Below are 16,931 nucleotides of genomic sequence, written 5' to 3'. Positions count from 1 at the left end.
GTGTGTGTGTGTGTGGCTGAGAAGAAATACAGATATTTAGAAATTCTGCTAACTTGTAATAACCACATTCAGTTTAACGTGTGTTCATTTATTGAACCAATGTTTATAGAGCACCTGTTGCAGGTGTGTATTGAGTGCCCACCGCATAGGAAATGCTGTAGCAGTTAGTGCAAGAGAGACAGCCGGGTGATTAAATCACAGAATCTTAGGAGATAGGCTCTGCTGCGTAGAGGGTGGGGAGATGTCCCAAGAACAGAAACACACACACACACACACACACACACACACACACACACACACACTTCATAATACAACCTTCACACTTCACATTGATACAGGATTTTTGGACCAGAACACACGGTGTTCTCCTGGGCAGGATGGCTTCCCTAATTCTTTGTCCATCAGAGTCGAAGAATGAAACCACGGGCAGAAGATGGTATAACAAAGATGGACATTTATTGAACAAGCACAGACTCCCACGTGGGGAAGAGGAAAGAATCTCACAGCACAGACTTCCACATTGGAAGGGGGACACAGACCCTCCAAGTTCCTTTTTCCCTGATTTATAAAGGCTGCAGTTTTTGTGCCTCAATATCCCCTCTGATTGTCCACCATTCCCTTGACTTGGTCACTATTGCAACTCCTGAGCTCAAAGGTCAAACCTCACTTGGGACATGTGAGGCCCTCCTTCTTCATTGTTCTCATATTCCCTCTGGGCTTTCTTCATTTTGTAAACTAGAGGCCCGGTGGGGAGCTAGTGGAAGAACCTTCCAAGCAGAGGGAAAGGCAACTGCAAAGGCATTGAAGTGTTCAGGGAACTGAGAAGAAGGTAGGGTGGCTGGACATAGTGGAAAGTGACCCAGGATGAGCTTGGAGAGTCGGTGTCCTCCTGGTGCAATAAGAAGCCATTGAAGATTTAAACCAGAGAATGATACGGTCTGGTTTTTAGTTTAGGGTAAAACTCTGGCTGGAACATAAAAAGAAAACAACAAAAAACCCTGTCATGCCTTTTCAACAAATGATGCTGGAACAATTGGACATCCATAAGCAAAAGAAAAAGGAGGAGAAGAAAAAAGGGGAGGAGGAGGAGGAGGGGAGAGTGGAGGGCAAGGAGGAGAAAAGAATCTTTACTTAAACTTACCTTATACAAAAATTAATTCAAAATATAATATCATCTTCATCTAGATATATACCCAAATGATATACATAGGTGGACCAAAACCACGCACATAATTGTTTATGGCAGCATTATCTGTATCAGCCACACTGGTAAACCACCCCAATGTCCATTATCAGCAGAAAGTCTACATAACTGGTGGTAGATTTATACAGTGGAATCCTACACAATATTGTCACTGTGCGCTCCCACAGCCAACCTCCCCTGCCCCCGCCCCCCTCATCCAACAGGCCCCATCTGGCAGTCCCATCTGGCGTCTGGCAAGCCCCAGACGGCCTGGCCTCCATCAGGACTAGGCGAGATGGCCCCAATAGGCCCTGATAACTTGTCAGGCCTAGGGACCTCACTTGTGCACAAATTTCATGCACTGGGCCTCCAGGCTCCTTATAATTTAAATACTTTTAGTTTCAAACTGCTCCTTTCTTCCTAAGGACAGTTTAGATGGATGGTGGTCATGAGATAGAAACCAGAAAACAGGAATGGGAACATTGGTGAACTCTAACAGGTACTCTGCTTCCCTCGAGCAGTTTCCTAATACTGGGGTTCTGGGGGGAGGGCAGTGCAGCCTTGGGGGAGCTGGGAAGCTCTCCACACAGCTGCCTATTAGGAAGGCTGAATGCCACCAGTCTTTACTCATCATCCTCAGTGGCTAAAGATTTCCACTTGCCCCTCTCTGACTTTCCCTACCTCCCAACAAGAAGAGAAATTGTGCTGGTGCTGGGAACATGGGGTTTGAAAAACAAGAACGTCTTTGGAAAATACGCTGGGATCTGAGTGGCCTGTAATTGATGAGTTCCTTCCTCCACTGTGGTCCAACGAGCTGAGGAGATGTGACAGGGAATTCTAACCCTCCCTCAGGGGAGACGCCTGCTCAATGCCTCTGCAAAGATGAGTATTCCATCCTCTGTGATTGTGTAAGGCGCCTGGGCTGGCCCAACATCTGGCCACAATTTCAGTGCCCTGGCCTTGTGTTTGCTCCACGACTTTCTTTGCTTTCTAATCCAGACGGAAAACATTTTCTTGGTTCTCAACTGCTTAGGGTGAATCAATATAATGAATAATAGGAAAGGGTTTTTTGGTTTTTTTGTTTTAATGTTTTTATTGATTTTTAGAGAGAGAGAGGAAGGGAGAGGGATAGAGAGGTAAAAACATCGATGGGGAGCCCTGACCAGTTTGGCTCAGTGGATAAAGAGTCGGCCTGCGGACTCAAGGGTCCCAGGTTTGATTCTGGTGGAGGGCATGTATCTTGAGGGCACATCCCCAGTAGAAGGTGTGCAAGAGGCAGCTGGTTGATGTTTCTCTCACATCATGTTTCCAACTCTCTATCCCTCTCCCTTCCTCTCTGAAAAAATCAATAAAATATGTTAAAACAAACAAACAAACAAACAAACAAACAAAAAACAGATGGGGAAAAGCATCATCGATAGGCTGCCTCGTGCCTGCTGACTACTGGGATGGAGCCTGAAACCCAGGCATGTGCCCTGACCAGGAATCAAATCACTGACCTCTTGATTCATGGGCCAATGCTCAACTACTGAGCCAGAAAATATTTTTGATGGTTTACCTTTGAATTACTTAATACTCACTCGGAATGTATAGGAAGCTCGGGAGACTGAGTGGGAATGAAAGTCCTGTTTCCTACATGCTGTTGGAAATGATCCTGCCAGTAAGGAACAGCATCTACTGAACATATATGTAAAGGGAAATGAACAAGATGTCCTCAAGGCATATGAAAATCATAGATTCAGGCCCTTTTCTCCAAGAAGGTAGTTCAGTGGGGATGCTGGTTGGTCTGTACACTCATGAGCCATGTATTGAAATGCATGAAGCAAATGCCCAGAGCTTGTTAACACCAGACCACCCTTAACCAGAGATAACTTTTTCATCATCACGATACATTCAGGGTTTTTTTAAAAAATATATTTTTATTGATTTTTTACAGAGAGGAAGGGAAAGAAATAGAGAGCTAGAAACGTCGATGAGAGAGAAACACCAACCAGCTGCCTCTTGCACACCCGCTATCGGGGATGTGCCCGCAACCAATGTACATGCCCCTGACCGGAATCGAACCTGGGACCTTTCAGTCTGCAGACTGATGCTCTACCACTGAGCCAAACCGGTTTTGGCTACATTCAGTTTTTTTTTTTTTTTTAAAGATATTTTATTGAATTTTACAGAATAAAAGGGGAAGGGATAGAGAGTTAGAAATATCGATGAGAGAGAAACATTGATCAGCTGCCTTCTGCACACCCTCTATTGGGGATCAAGCCTGAAACCAAGGTACATGCCCTTGACCAGAATCGAACCCGGAACTCTTCTTCAGACTGTGGGCCGATGCTCTATCCACTGAGCCAAACGGGTTAGGGATACATCCAGTTTTTTAAATAATTGCTCCCCAGGCACCCCAAAGAGCTAGGAGGATAGCAGAAGGGAGTTCCTTCCCACCCCCTCCTGCTTTAAGAGCCCAATACCTATGCCCCTTCACGTACCTATTAGTATTAGTAAATTCAGCAATCATGAATCTGAGAACAGTCCTAAGCTAGGTATGAAGCTTATTAGAAATGACTGCTAAGCTGAATGGGAGATAGATTAGCTAGATAGATTTAAATGTGAATCTCAACTAAATGGACATTGATGAGATTCTTCCCTGTGTGGGGGAAGGATTGCACTTCTTAAAAAACTGCTCTTGAAGATTCCCAAAGTGGGTGAACTCAGTCACTTCTTCCCTTTCTCTCTCATTCACTCATTTATTCATTGAACAATGATCCTGAGCCAGATGAAGGTTAAACAAATGAAAAGATGTACGTATGAACCAGCCCGCTTTCAGGGAGCATACAGACTAGTTAACGGATACAATGCCATGTGGTGAGTAGAACCTGACTGTGCTTGAGGTGTGAAAAGGTTTCACTGTCCTCGTCTTCACGGATGAGAAATTTGCCCGACCATCCAGAATGGGGGCAGAAGGGTACCGGGGACAGAATGTGCAGAGGCAAGAGAAAGGATGCTTAGTTTTAGAGCAATAAATAGTAGAGAAAGGTGACTGGGGAAAGAGGGAGAGGCCAGATCATGGGCTTTTTCAGAGGTAGGAATTTGAATTTTGTTTTGTAGATTTTAGGGAGCTATAGAAGGACTTAAAGCAGGAAAGTGACAGGAGCAGAATCATGTGTTAGCTGGAGAGATCTCCTTGGTATGTATTGGAGGGCAGACAATGGGAGATTGTGGTGAAAGTCCAGGTGAGAAATTTTTGGGCTGGTCATGCTAGGATTTAATTACTTTTATAAATATTTTAAAAGAATAAACTTTCGCTTTGCTCACGTTCTCTATTGCTTGTCTGTATTTTGTTTCATTAGCTACTACATTTACCTTTTTAATTCCTTCTACATGCTTTGAATTTAATTTTCTTTAGCTACTACATTTACCTTTTTAATTCCTTCTACATGCTTTGAATTTAATTTTCGTTAGCTACTACATTTACCTTTTTAATTCCTTCTACATGCTTTGAATTTAATTTTCTTTGTTTTTCTAACTTTTTATTTTTATTTTATTTATTTATTTTTGTGTGTGTGCACCTTTCCTGGGGGTACTGCAATGCCAGGTCAATGTGTGGAGTGGATGGAGCAAGCTCCTATTCCATCTCCCTATTCCAAAAATACATTTAATATAATGTCCTCAGATAGAGGATGTATCAGATATTAAACTGATAAGAACAGATACTACACTTGATGGTAGCCAAAAGGCTGAGAAGTGATGTTCTCCTAACTTTAAAAATTTTTAAAAATCTTTTTATTGATTTGTGTGTGTGGATATAACTGGAAACCTGTTTGTGCCCTGACTTAGAATTGAACCCACCACCTTTTGGTGTATGGATCGATGCTCCAACCAACGGAGCCACACAAACCAGGGCTTTCCCTAACTTCTTCTTCTTCTTTTATATATATATATATATATATATATATATATATATATATATATATATATATATATACTATATATATATATATATACACACACATATATATATATATATTATTGATTTTGTACAGAGAGGAAGGGAGAGAGATAGAAAGTTAGAAACATCGATGAGAGAGAGTCATCGATCAGCTGCCTCTTGCACACCCCCTACTGGGGATATGCCCGCAACCAAGGTACATGCCCTTGACCGGAATCAGTCCCCAAGCCGACGCTCTATCCATTGAGCCAAACAGGTCTCGGCCTTTTCCTAACTTCTTAAGGTAGAAATTTAGATAATTGATTTTACACTTTCTTTCTTTTATAATATAAGTATTTAAAGCTACTATACATTCCCTCTAAATATCACTTTAGCTGCATCACATATATTGCATTTTCATTATATTCTAGTTCAAAATATTGCCAGTTTTCTAGTAATTTACAGTATTCTTTAATGGAGTAGGATTTACAATTTCCAAACATTTGGAGGTCTTTTTTTGATATCTTAGTATTAACAGTTTCTAATTTAATTCCATTTAGTCAGAAAAAATATTCTTTAAAGTTTTTGTTTGAAATTTATTTTTAAAGTTATTGAGACTTATTTTTTATGACCCAACACTGGTCTATATTAGAGAAATTTGCATGTTTAGAAAGGATATAGTATTCAGTTTGGAGTGAGTTAGCTTATACATGTCTATTAGATCATGTTGATCAGCAGAGTTATTCTACATATAGAACAACATATGTTCTACATATATAGTGTCTTCTAGCTACTTACTGATTTTCTCTCCACTTGTTCTGTTGATTTTTTTAAAGAAGGCTGCTAAAATCTTGAATTATGATTGTAGACGTCTCTTTCTTCTTGTAGCTTTGTTAGTTTTTGCTCCATGTGTATTAAATCCTAGGTGGTGGTATGTTGTTTTTTTTTTTTTTTTTTTTTTTTTTATCATGAGGCAATTTTCTGGTTGTCTCTCTTTCTATGATATTCAATCCATAGATCCATTAACTTATGAGAGGTTACAAATTAGTGATTTAAAAAATTTACTTATTTTAAAAATTTTTATTGAATTTATTGGGGTTAATAAACATTGGTTAATAAAATTATATAAGTTTCAAGCGTACAATTTTATAATATATCATCTGTATATTATACTGTGTGTTCACCACCCAAAGTCAAGTCACCTTCAGTCTAGTTTTAGCCACTTCTTCATCCCCACTTCCGAAAGCAACTAATGCCACTGAATGCTAAGTTTTTGGGGAATTCTGTCCTTCACGTACTGCTTACTATTCTAAGTCAATCACCACTCATTCACCAGCTTTCCAGTTTCAAAAACGTTGCTTTTTCTTTTCTTCTGTTAGCTTATTCTGGTAGGTTTGTGTCTTTAAAAGACAAAAATCTCTCTGTTCTTTTCACCAGGGTTTTGGGAGGGAATGAAAAAAGGTGCAGATGTCCAATCTACCATTTTAATTTTTTTTTTAACCCTCGCCGATGATATTTTCCCATTGATTTTCAGAGAGAGAGGAAAAGAAGAAAAGACAGAGAGAAAAATCGTTGCTAGAGAAACACATCGATTGGTTGTCTCCTGCACATGCTCTGTCCAGGTTCCGAGTCAAAGAGGAGTCTGCAACTGAGGTACGTGCCTTTAACCGGAATCAAACTTGGGACTCTTGGGTCTGCAAGCCGATACTCTCTCCATTGAGCCAAACTGGCTAGGGCCAAGCTACCATTTTTAGCTCGGAAAATCTTTCCTTTATTTTTATATTCCTTTTCCAAGTATACACTTGGTTACTCCCTAGTAAATATTTATGGAAGAGAACTACCCTCTCTTGGTCTTGCTTGGGACAAGGTGGGCCAGACCAGAATGTCCTGGGTTCATTCTTTTCCTTCCACCCATCCCTGACTTGGCCGTGTGTATTCCCTGGTAATTGCCTCATCATTTAGGTTTTAAATCTTGAACTTGTGCAGCCCTGAGGACTGCTAGTTTCAACACGTGTCTGATTGATTTAGACTTCCTGATTCGGTCAGGCTTAGGGTCCATCCTGTCTTGGTTGTTATCCTTGCTACCGACTGACTGGCTGTCACAGTTTGACCCAAAAATCTGATTCCCAGATGATTTCACTGTCAGCTCAAAGCTGCTGTAGAGAAGAGGAGAAGAGACACAAGAAGAAGCACCTGGTGCAGAGCCCCAATTCCTATTTTATGGCTGTGAAATGCCCAGGATGCTATAAAATCACCACTGTCTTTAGCCACGCACAAACTGTCGTTTTGTGTGTCGGTTGCTCCATTGTTCTCTGTCAGCCAACGGGAGGAAAAGGAAGGCTTACAGAAGGGTGAGTGGAAAACCATCCCAATAAACACATTTGGATTCAAAAAACAAACAAACAAACAAACAAACACACACCCCACACAAAACCAAACTGCCGTAGAATCCTTACAGCTGAGCAAGTCCCACATATGCTGACTTTGAGGCCTGTCGGCCTTCTCAGACCGGAAGAAAGCTACAGCAAAGGCCCATTCGGAGCTGTCTGTGAAGCATGGAATGTCATCAACCACATCTCCCTTTGGCTTGATGGAATCTAAGCTTTTCTTCCCACCCTACGTCCAGAGGGGAGACTTTTTGTGGCCAGAATTATGATTTATTTCAAAGCACATTATGCTGTGAGGAAGAGGTGGGGAAAAGACACGTTATTCTTTTGGATGTTATTTTGTTTTGCCCCAGTTATGCCTCATCTTCCAAATAATTTGTGGGATGAGTGCATTACCTGATTTTTCTTGAGAAGAGGAAAAAAAGGAAGAGAAAAATAACTCTCATAATTCTCTCGGGGAGCGACATGGGATTACACATGGAAAAGCAGGCACCAGTGATACATGCCATTTACCTCCAGCAAACACCGCGCAGGGACGCCTCGACCACAGACGCCACGCTGCCAGACACGAATGCCGACTCCTTTTTTTCAAAAGTCACATATTTTCCACAGAATTTGATTCTGATCTTTGCTGTGTGACTGCCTGTGGCCACTCCGTTTCTGGAAACCTACAGTGCCAATTATTTGCTAAGTGGCTTTGGCAAGGCCTTTGCTAGTGTTTAATCACAGTAAGAAGGTTCCAGAGACTCTTGGCTCTATAAAGGGTTTTAGAGAAATTAGCCTCAGTTGGACGAAGCCCAGAGCAGCTGTACTGCTCTTCAAGGACGGGAGAGTTTCTCAGAGATATATTATGATAACAGAAAAGTAACCTGGGAGTTAGCCCTAAATTATGTTAATAACGAACCTAAATGTTCCTTACTTTACAAAACAGCTGTGTTCCTGAAGAATGTTAATTTCACAACCGCTTCATTTCCATTTATGGCTGGATGTCCATGTACATATTTATCTTTTCAATTCCTCTGCTTCTCCAACTTCCTGTATCAAGCAGTTGAGTATAAAAAAATGTAAATATAGTATATCATGATAGCTATATATTCAGAGAAGGGTTTATTAACTATTTTGGTAAAGTAAATATTTACTCAGTATTTTGATTTTTTTATATATTGACAGAAATTAAGTCTTGGCTTTATCCAAAATGTACAAATGGCCAAAACCGGTTTGGCTCAGTGGATAGAGCGTCAGCCTGTGGACTGAAAGGTCCTGGGTTCGATTCTGGTCAAGGGCATGTACCTGGGTTGCAGGCACATCCCCAGTAGGAGTTGTGCAAGAGGCAGCTGATTGATGATTCTCTCTCATCGATGTTTCTAACTCTCTATCCCTCTCCTTTCCTCTTTGTAAAAAATCAATAAAATATATTTAAAAAAACAAAAAAAACCAAAATGTACAAAGAAGATGGGGTGCCTTGCCAAAACAAGGGAGCCCATTAAATTTGCCATTTTTTATTTGGTTTGCCTGCACATTTTGATGGTGCCAAAATGTCAATTTTCGGATTTGTCTGTAACAAAGGCCTACCCCAAAAGGAGTAAAATAAGGAATGTAAATGACATTTTAGAAGGCCAAATACACTCAATTAAAAAGATTACCCTTCATTATACATTCCATGTATGGTCTTGATATGAAGTGTATATTAACAGCACTGTTATAAAGTTATTATAAAAGCTTTTCTTTGTGTAAGTTTTAACAAACTTTTAAAACTGTAAGTAAGGAATAGTTAAAATAGTATTCAGTGTGTGGAACACTGGCCTATGAGACAAATTCCATGATCCTTCTAACAGTAAAAACAGCTTTGGTTGATTATTTTTCTTCAGTAATGGGTTAGTCTTACTTTGGGAAATTTTTTAATTCTCAAGAATGTTATTGCCAAAGATAATAACTTTGAGTCATACTTTAAATCTTTTTAAATTAATTAATTATAAGATGAGAAACGGCAAGTTGAGCATATTCTTGATTCTTAGCTAGACCAGTGCAATTAAAATTTTAATCAATAAAATTTATTCTCTATTATTTCTGGTTGTCTGTCAAATATTTTTCTGACATTTGAATTAACAGAATTTCTGAGAAAATAATTCTTAACATTATTACTATTACCTCTTTTTAAAAAATATATATATATTTTATTGATTTTTCACAGAGAGGAAGAGAGAGAGATAGAGAATTAGAAACATCCATGAGAGAGAATCATCGATCAGCTGCCTCCTGTACACCACCTACTGGGGATGTGCCCGCATCCAAGGTACATGCCCTTGACCGGAATCGAACCGGGACCTTTCAGTCTGCAGTCCGACGCTCTATCCACTGAGCCAAACCAGTCCTGGCTACTTATTACCTCTTAATATCTATTTATTGTGATCAGGGTATAAAGGTTGCTGATAATAGGACTTTAGGTTTAGAGGAGGCTGAGGTCAATATACAGGGTCGTTATTATATTTCTTGGAAGCTTTGAGAGAAACAATAGTTGTATGGTATTATATCATAACTAGAGGCCCGGTTCACAAAATTAGTGCATGGCAGGGGGCAGGGGCTATCTGTCAGCCTGGCCTGCATCCTCTCCAATCCAGGACCCTTCAGGGAATGTCCAACTGTTGCAGGGATTGGGCCTAAACTGTCAGTCAGACATCCCTCTCACAATCGGGGATCGCTGGCTCCTAACCACTTAACTGCCTGCATGTCTGATTGCCCCTAACTGCCTCTGTCTTGGCCCCCACCACAATGGCTTTGTTTGGAAGGAAGGCAGATGTCTGGTCAACCCTGTCTAATTAGTATATCACCCTTTTATTATATAGATTGCTTGACAAGTGTCATCTTTGAATTATAGTACTCAAATAAAAGTTATTATCTATGTCAAGAAATAAAAAAAAAATCCTTTATAATCCTGAGATTATGACCTTCTTTCTTTATCAATGCTTAAATGCCTCTCAGATCTGAAATGGTGATGACTTCTGCAAGTGGTTTTTTAAAAGATGTCCTTAGCCCTGACCAGTGTGAGTTGGGTATTGTCCGGGGTACCAGAGGTTGCCAGTTGGATTCCTGGCCAGGGAACATGCTTGGGTGGGGCCTGTAGGAGGCAGCTGGTTGATGTTTTGCTATCACATCAATGTTTCTCTCTCTCTCCCTTTATCTCTTTCTCAAAAGCAATAAAATAATCTATCTCTTTTTTTTTTTAAATGTTCTTAAATGAAAAACATTAAAAGTAGGCAACCTTACAACAGTCTCCCAATATTTTTTTGTAAATTAACTTGTCAGTGAAACTCAAAAGTATGTAATCCACTAGTTTACTTAACCTAAAATGTATTTGCCTGTATATGTACGTATATGTGTGTGTGTGTGTGTGTGTGTGTGTGTGTGTGTATGCACAAGGTTGTGGTGAATGAGAAAAATATGCTCTTCCTTTTAAAATCATGCATGAAAATATCTTACTGTTGAATTAGATGCAGTCAATATTCTTTCTATTAATCATTAAATTTATCACTTTCTACTTAATCTAATTCTTAATTTATTCCAGTGCTTGATTAGCCAACATTCGTGTTTCTCAAAGTAAATCTTATGGAACTCTGCTTCTCTGCGTAATAGTTTTCCATGCTGTCCAACAAATGACCACAATCTGAGCAGCTTTAAACACAAACATTTAGATTTCCACTTTTGAAATGACGGCGTCCGGAGCTCAGCAGTCTCCAGCAAAACAAGCATACCTCATGAAAATTATTTTTAAAATCTCTGGAAATTGTCCTTAGGCCATATAGCAAATAAAGAAATATTTATGCAAGAAAACCTAGTAAAACGTGGTAAGAACAGTGAGAGTCTGTAGCATTTGAACCATGAGTCATTCCCTCCCTCCCCACTTCCTGCTCAAAATGACAGAAGCTCCATCCCAGGCAGGTGAAGCCAGGAACACAAGCCTTCTTCTCCTCCCAGCTCTCACTTAAGGGACAGGGTATCTTCCTGGGAGGGGCAGGCAACCAGAAGTTTTCATCAGCCCAGCCACATGTTGGCAAAGATGTGGAGAAGTCGGAACCCTCATGCATTGCTGGTAAAAATATAAAATGGTACAGCTGCCTGGGAAAACAGTTTGGCAGTTCCTCAAAAGTTTAATCACAGATTTAGCATCTGACCCAGCTATTCCACACATGTACACATGTCCGCACGAAAACTTGTGCATAAATATTCACAGCAGCATTATTCATAATAGTCAGGAGGCAGAAACTACCCAAACATCCATCAAATGATGAATGGATAACCAAGTGTGGTATATCCATATAGTGGAATATTATTCACCAATCTTTAAAAAGTGAAGTGTATGCCCAGCCGGCATTGCTCAGTGGTTGAGGATTGACCTGTGAACCAGGAGGCCATGGTTTGATTCCTGGCCAGGGCACATGCCTGATTCACAGGCTCAATCCCCAGTACATATATATATATATATATATATATATATATATATATATATATATATATATACTTATATATATTTATAGCATGGATAAATCTTGAAAACTAAGGCTAAGTGAAAGAAGTCAGTCACAAGAGACCACGTGTTTTATTCCATTTATATAATACCTGGTGTGCAGATTCGTGCACCGGTGGGGTCCCTCGGTGAGGCCGAAAGTTCCAATCCTCAAATGGTTGGTTCCTCTGGTAACCAGCTCCAGTTCTCCAGAGACACCCCATTAGCATAAGCTCAGGTACGGTTGAATGGGACTTATTATGAGATGCCCTCTCTCACCCTTATCACTCAGAAAATCACAAGGCTTTTAGGAACTCTGTCCCAGGAACCAGGGACTAATACCAAATATATCTATTTCCCATGATCACAGTGATGCCGAAGCCATTGATAAGCTTGAGATGATTTCAGGGTAGATGGCTGGAGGTTGTACTATGCTGAGGAAGGAGTGGGAAGTGAGGAAATGGCGTCAGTAGGTCATCTCTTGAGATTTAGCTTTGAAGAGGAGACAGATAGGATAGTAACTGGAAGTAGGATCAAGGAAATTATGTTCTTAAGCCTTGTCGGAAATTTTAGAATTTCAAAATCAGGACCTGACTTTTTTTTTTTTCCATTCCCTTGCTCACCATTCGTGAGATCCTGCCATGTGCCAAGTACAGTGGCACTTGCTGAAGAAGCAGCGCAGGGTGTGATGGAGTCCCACGGGACAAGCACCTGCCTGTCCCCAGCTCCCAAGCAGAGCAGACACTCCTGTGTGGGACATTAGGGTACAAGAGCTGGTTCGCTAGCTGCATTTTTCTTCTGCAGGCATTGTGAATTTTCTACTAGGCTGGTATTAACACAGGTTAGAAACTCATCTTTTAGATGAAAAATGTACAATTCAATTTTGAAAAATAAAAATATTTATCATGTAAAAAAGAAAAAAAAGGTCTTAAATTTTGGAATTGGAAGGGAACTGAGAAATCATTTAATGCAGCCCCTTCATCTAACAAGTGTAGGGATTGGAGTCCAGAGAGGCTGCAGAGCTTGCCCAAGGACACACATTTAGTACGCGGCTGACTGGGGATCAAGCCCTTATCTCCTGTTTCCAGTTCAGTGGACTTTCCACTCCCCGTGCCAGATCCTATATAGGCATCCATTTCTGCGTTTCTAAATTCGTATAGCTTACCCATTGCTTTAAATGGCAATGTTAATGAATTCCATGAGTCCGTGCTTATTTCCATATCCTGCCGATTAATTGTAGTTTAGGGGTAGAATTCATTCCAAAGCCCTGGATTATACAGTACAATGTCAGCTGCTTTTTCAAGGTTACTCACTCCAAATCTTGGGCCAATTATACCTACTATAGCTGAGCGTAGGCTGGACTTGCCTCTAAATGTCCTTGAATGAAACTCAGTAGTCCTGCGTGTTTCCCTCACTGCCTTGCGCCAGAGAGCAATTGTGGCATGGGGGAGGGGAGGTTTCCAGAAAACCCGAGGCGGTGGATACTCTGGGGAATGTAAGGGTCAGGCCCGAGGCAACCCTGCTGTAACCTGGTGGGTGATGTGCTAGAGCCACTGCTTTGGGAGTTGGTCTTTTTTAAAAAAAAATATTTTTATTGATTTCAGACAGGAAGGGAGAGGAGAGAGGATGTGGGAACATCAATGATGAGGGAAACTCATCAAACAGCTGCCTCCTGCATGTCCCCTACTGGGGATCGAGCCCATAACCAAGGAACATGCCCTTGCCTGGAACTGAACCCGAGACCCTGTAGTCCATGCGCTCTATCCACTGAGCCAAACCAGCCAGGGCAGTAGAAGAACCTTTTTGTTTTGTTTTGTTTTGTTATTGCAGCCAGAGATGGCAGTAGGAAGAACTTATGCTTCTCACCTTGGCTCCTCTTCAGCAATCTGGACTGGGCTCCTCCCCTCGGGAAATATCCATTTCATTTGGAAACCAGGAGCATCTTCTACCTCATTTAGAGCTGGTTACCTCCTCAGCCACCAGCATGTTGAAGAGAAACAGGAAAGATAAATTATCCGTTGTACAAAACAGCCATTGCCATGGTGACCTGATTAATCTTTGGTGGCCTCTGCCATGCAACCTGATCTCTTGAGTTCATCAGAGGAGACTAAGCTGGACCCATGCTGTTCCATCTGAGCAGAGGGGCCCTGGGCAACTGACATCGTATTAAATATTAGAGATGGATGCCCTGACCAGTGTGGCTCTGTTGGTTGGGTGTTGTCCTCTGCACCAAAGGGTTGCCAGTTCGATTCCCTATCAGGGCACATGCCTGGGTTACAGGCTCCATTCCCAGTCAGGGGCATGCAATTGATGTTTCTCTCTCTACCTCTCCCTTCCTCTTTCTATTATAATCAATTTTAAAATCTTAAAAAAATATTATATTAGAGGTGGAAAGCCTTTCTGAGATCACATCGTTTGCTATTACAGACAAGAAAGCCAGGTCTAGAGAAATGAAACACCTTACATTATCTACTCTTGGGGTGTTTCCTGCTTTCTCTCTATGCTCTCAGCTTTCTCACCTATGACTTCTAATCTCCTTCCCACCTCTGTCATTTCCTACTCCGAAAGTCCCGAATAGCCTGCTCCTCCGCAAGTGGTTGTGACCAAGCAGACTTGCAGCATCGCCTGGGTCACACCTGAAGAATCTTGGGTCCTACCCGGGCCTACTAAAAGGGAATCTGCGTTTGAATAGAATCTCCAGCTGATTTTATGTACTTACAACAGGCTTCAGAAATCTGGTTGATTTTGGCCTTAGACATTTAGTTCTTTCCATTCCCATTCATTCTCTCATTAGCCTGCAGATGTCACCAGAGAGCCAACAGAGGTTTTACTGAAGGGGAGGGAAATACTAAAAGTTTTTTTCCTCCATTTACTTGACATTTACTGTTCTCTCCTGACCTTCAAGTTCCCTTAAGCTCCTTGGCCTGTTACCCAGTAAAGTTACAGAACAAGAGTGTATTTTGAAGCTGTCCACACTACAGATTCTTCAGCAACTGCCCTTCCAGAGGATGGGACCGTAGGCACCTTCATTTCAATTTTTATCTAAATTTTATCTATGTTTTTAAAAAATACATCGGCATAAAGTTGTTTATAATATTCTCTAATTTTCTTTTTATTCTCTGCTACCTCTCTACTTTGCCCTCTTTTGCATTCCTGAAACTTTTATCTTCTCTTTTTCTTCTTGATTAATTTTCCTTCAGACGTATCCATATTATTTGCCTTTTTAAATTTCCAATGTTTGGCTTTGTTCATCCACAATTATGTTCATTGTATGGATATGCCACAGTTTGTCTATCCATTCACCTGTTGGTAAACGGAGCCCAGCTCCATTTAGATTGTTCCAAAGTTTGTGTAATACAAATAAAGCCGCTGTGAGCATTTATTTATAAGTCTTTATGCAAACATGTGCTTTTATGTCTCTTAGGTAAATACCTAGGATTGAAATGTCTGTGTGGGGTGGTAGGTATATATTTAACTTTCTAAGAAACTCCCAGATTGTTTTCCAAAATGATTTCATCACTTTATATCCCCATGCAAGTCATTGATATTATTTTTTGAACAGTTTATTACCTTTTTTTTAAATTAAATTTATTGGGGGTGTCATTGATTAATAAGGATATATAGGTTTCAAGTGTAGATTTCTCTGATATGTGATTTGAATATTGCATTGTGTGCCTCCCATCCAAAGTCAAATCATCTCCATCACCATATATTTGGCTCCTTTTACCTTTTACAAAAGCCCCATCCCAGTTCATCATCTTTCAAAGAGATTTAAATGCCAAAGAAAATATTGGTTATATTTACCCAGGTCTGACCATCATGGCTGCAAGCAGAAGTATCAATAGTATTCTAATTTTAATTTTGTACCTCTTCTTATTTAATATTATTTTGAGCTTTTTCCATGTTTCAATATATATATATATTACATACACACATATTTCATTGTTTCCTTTACACAATATTCTAAAGTATGCACCCACCACATTTTATTTATCTGATTCCTTGACATACATTTCTCTCACATGCATTCCTAAGAGTGGGATTGCTTGGTCATAGGCTTAATCATATTTAATTTTGCTAAATACTGTCAGAATATTAATCAGAATAGCCATAGCAGTACTCAGGCCAGCAGTGCACAAAAGTTCCTGTTTCCCATAGCCTCATTCACACTTGATATGCTCCACATTTCTAGTTTTGTACTTCTGATGTAGCTATTTGAGCTCACCCTCAAGATTCACTTCAGGGGCCTGCACTCTCAGGAACCTTTCTTGCACGCCTCCATCTGAGTTAGCGGGGCCTCTTCTGTGCTTTGGTAACACTGATAATTAACTTGGCCGTGGCAGTTAGCAAACTTAGTTATTGGCAGTTTTGTTGTCCACCTTTCTTTTGAATTGAGAGCACCTTGAGGGCAGGGGCTGTGTCCAGAGACACTAATATTGCCTACTGCCCATTGCTCCTAAGGTGAATATTCCACCCACAACTCCTAACACAAAGCAGCGTCTGCCACGTGGCTGTGGTCTCTCACTGGCACCTCTAGTTGGGCTACAGCTGATTCGCCCAGGTAGCGAGTGGCTTGCACAAAATCCTGTAGGTAAGCTGTCTGAGTGGGTCTCTTCTTTGCAATCATTTGTGGCTTCAACAGACTGTCTTTGCCGAAACCATTTTGGCTCAGTGGTAGAGCGTCGGTCTGTGGACTGAAAGGTCCCAGGTTCGATTCTGGTCAAGGGCATGTACTTTGGTTGCAGGCACATCCCCAGTAGGGAGTGTGCAAGAGGCAGCTGGTCGATGTTTCTCTCTCATCGACGTTTCTGGCTCTCTGTCCCTCTCCCTTCCTCTCTGTAAGAAATCAATAAAATATATTTAAAAAAGGAAAAAAAAAAAAACGGAAAAAAAGATTGTCTTTTGTAATGTGTGCCTCCAGCACCCAGCAGTGTGCCT

The sequence above is a fragment of the Pipistrellus hanaki genome, assembly GCF_964339955.1.
Source record: "Pipistrellus hanaki genome assembly, chromosome: 5".
Taxonomy (NCBI): domain Eukaryota; kingdom Metazoa; phylum Chordata; class Mammalia; order Chiroptera; family Vespertilionidae; genus Pipistrellus; species Pipistrellus hanaki.
Note: the sequence above shows the minus strand (reverse complement) of the source record.